The sequence below is a fragment of the Pinus tabuliformis genome, chromosome 3_1 (assembly GCF_031772625.1).
Source record: "Pinus tabuliformis cultivar Carrire ecotype Pingquan chromosome 3_1, CPIR1, whole genome shotgun sequence".
Classification (NCBI taxonomy): domain Eukaryota; kingdom Viridiplantae; phylum Streptophyta; class Pinopsida; order Pinales; family Pinaceae; genus Pinus; species Pinus tabuliformis.
The window spans coordinates 865,885,459-865,888,466 of record NC_142301.1 but is presented as its reverse complement, the minus strand read 5'-3'; the positions used below and the strand labels follow the sequence as shown (position 1 = coordinate 865,888,466).

General features: G+C 43.0%; 1 pseudogene; it reads left to right on the top strand.

The window, feature by feature from the left end:
- Positions 1-457: 457 nt before the first annotated feature.
- Positions 458-2,260, top strand: LOC149190328 (UDP-glycosyltransferase 92A1 pseudogene; annotated as a pseudogene).
- The last annotated feature ends 748 nt before the right edge of the window (positions 2,261-3,008 follow it).

Below are 3,008 nucleotides of genomic sequence, written 5' to 3'. Positions count from 1 at the left end.
CTAAATTTTATATTAAATTCCAAATATAAATTAAACTAAACTCAAACTAACACATACTTAATTCAATTAACTCACACGTACTTAATTCAATTAACTCATAGTCTAAATTTTATATTAAATTCCAAATATAAATTAAACTCAAACTGACGCATACTTAACTCAATTAACTCACAATCTAAAACTAGTCTGCTCTACATGAGTAATTACTATTTCTAACCATATAACCTAAAACCTGCCATGCCTGAGGTTCAAACGAATTTCGTTTCCTATTAAAAATAAATTCCTCCATGTATGGTTTATTTTCCCGACTTACAGCTTGCGCCTTTGCTATGCCTTTCCGCCTTTAGTAATAACTACTGTGAATTTTAACCTTTATCAGTAATTGGTGTGATTTTTAACCACTGGTGCGATTTTTAAGCTTTGCCAGGAAATAATTGGTTGCGAGCTAGGTCTCAAAATGGTAGCGCCGCAGAGGATAATATGTAATGGCAGGCCTCATGTGGTGATGTTTCCTCTGATGGCCCACGGTCACATCATCCCCTTCTTTGATCTCGCCAAGCTTCTTGCAAAGCGAGGGCAATTTATCGTAACAATCGTCAATACTCCTAAAAATGTTATGCGTTTGGAGTCCATGGTGGCCGCCACCGATGGAAGCATGGACATCCGCCTGGAGGAACTGCAATTTCCGAAGGGCATCGACGGCCTGCCCCCCGATGTGGAGAACACTGACTCTCTTCCATACTATCTCTTTTTTTCTCTCGTACGCGCTTGCGAGATGCTTCAACACCCCTTTGAGCAGTTGCTGCGACGTCTCTCCGATGAGCCGAGCGCACGCCCGACGTGCGTAGTCACCGATATCTTCTTCGGTTGGAGTTTGGACGTCGCCAACAGAGTCGGGATTCCGAGGGTGACATTCAGCACCACCGGGGCATTTTCGACGTCTGTGTATTATTCTCTGTGGTTACATCTTCCCCACAAGCAGATAGACTCCGATGTATTTTCGCTCGCTCCTGATTTTCCCGATGTCTGGTTTCATAAATCTCAGCTCCCTCTCAGCCTCAAGATGACTAATGAGACCGACCCGTGGTATCAGTTTTTGAAGCGGCAGATACCCAAGAATCTCAAGAGTTGGGGTACCCTGGTCAACACTTTCGACGACCTGGAACCCCAGTTTCTTGAACATATGAAAACGAAAGGTTGCGGTCGAGTTTGGTCAGTAGGTCCTCTGCTTCCAGAGGGTGTCCTTGGGGCTTCGAACTTCAAGGGCTATTCGGTTCAAGTGGCCACGCGGGGCAAGGCGGCAGGGCGAGCTGAGGGAGATTGTCTGCTGACGTGGCTGGATTCTCATCCTCCGTCATCTGTTCTTTATATCTCATTCGGCACACTTGCGAGAATCTCATATTCCCAGATGCAAGAATTGGCGCTGGGCCTGGAAGCAAGCGGACACCCGTTCATCTGGGCCGTGAGACCACCGTCCGATCAAGTGGCGAACGCTTCATCCGATTTCCTGCCCGACGGATTTGAGAAGCGAATGACTGAGAAAAAGCAGAGATTGCTCATCAGAGAGTGGGCACCGCAGCTTCTGATTCTGTCCCACCCATCCATCGGCGGGTTCTTTAGCCATTGCGGGTGGAATTCGATTATGGAGAGCATAAGCCAGGGGGTGCCCATTATTGGGTGGCCCATGGCAGCAGATCAGTTTTATAACTCCAAGCTGTTGGAGGAGGTTGTGGGCATGAGCTTGGAGATTTGCAGGGGTGTCGACGCAGAATTGCAGAGGACGAATGTGGAGAGCACTGTGAAACTGCTGATGGAGGAGAAGCGGGGAATCGCAATGAAAAAGAGGGCAATGGCGATGAGAGACGCAGCTACCAGAGCAGTCACGTCGGACGAAGGCAGAGTCGTCAAAGGTTCATCAGTTGCCAACGTTGATGATTTCATAGCAGAAATTAACAAACTATTCTGCACACCAAAACCAGGAACGGAAGCCGAGGAAGTCTCCACGGAAGGCTACTAGCTGCAGCCTGCCAGTACTTCTGTTGATTGAATGCATCCTTTTACCCTGTTATATTATTGTGATTATGTTACACGTTTGTCTGCCCTATGTTATTATTGTGCTGTTTTAATTGTGGGGGCGGTTCCTGAGTTTTGTGCTATCTTAGTTTGCATTCAAAACTGCCATGTGCACTCACCGTGCCATAGATTTTTGTCATCTACTAATACAGTATCCCAATTTGCAATTTGCTTTTCCCACAACGGAGTTTTCCAGACTCTTCAGGTCCTGCAGCCCTCGAATTTGAGGTTTTATGGAATGCTGATAATTGAGGAGAGAGTATGCATGTAACTTACTGTCATGCATGCAGATATATTATTATAAACATTCCATAAAATAGCAATAAACTGATTGGTTTATTAAAAATAGAGCATTGAACTCCTTGTTTGGTAAACAAATTATTTTTATTATGCGTTACAGCTTCTCTTATTAAGATGAAAAATGAGATGTTTCTCAAAATAATTTTTTATAAACATTTCATAAAAGAGCGTTTTGTTTTGTGAAGTTGCGAATTTCTTCTATTATTATGTTCCAGTTTGTATTATTAAGATGACTAATTTTAAACATCTTATCTCGGGATATTGTTAATATTAAAATGGTTTTTTTCGTGTGTTATCGATTTGGCTTTGAGAGAGGATCGGACTTGACATTAAAAAGCTCCAAATGATCCAGTGCTTTAAAATAAGAATGCCCATCTTTTACGACTATTGAATTGGTTAATTTGTACTTGGTTTTCAATGGTTGCTAACCAATGCACAAGTGAACTGCGAAACAAGATGATGTAAAACACTATTTCCAAGCCCAAATGTTGTTATCAATGTGTTTTGGATGGGTGGTGCCAATTGACAGCAGCCACCTGATCCTGAAAAGCGAGATCATACTACACCAAAGAGATAAGTAACTATATCCTTTTGGTTAAAAGAGTAGATGTAGATAATTTTTGTGGTATTAATTT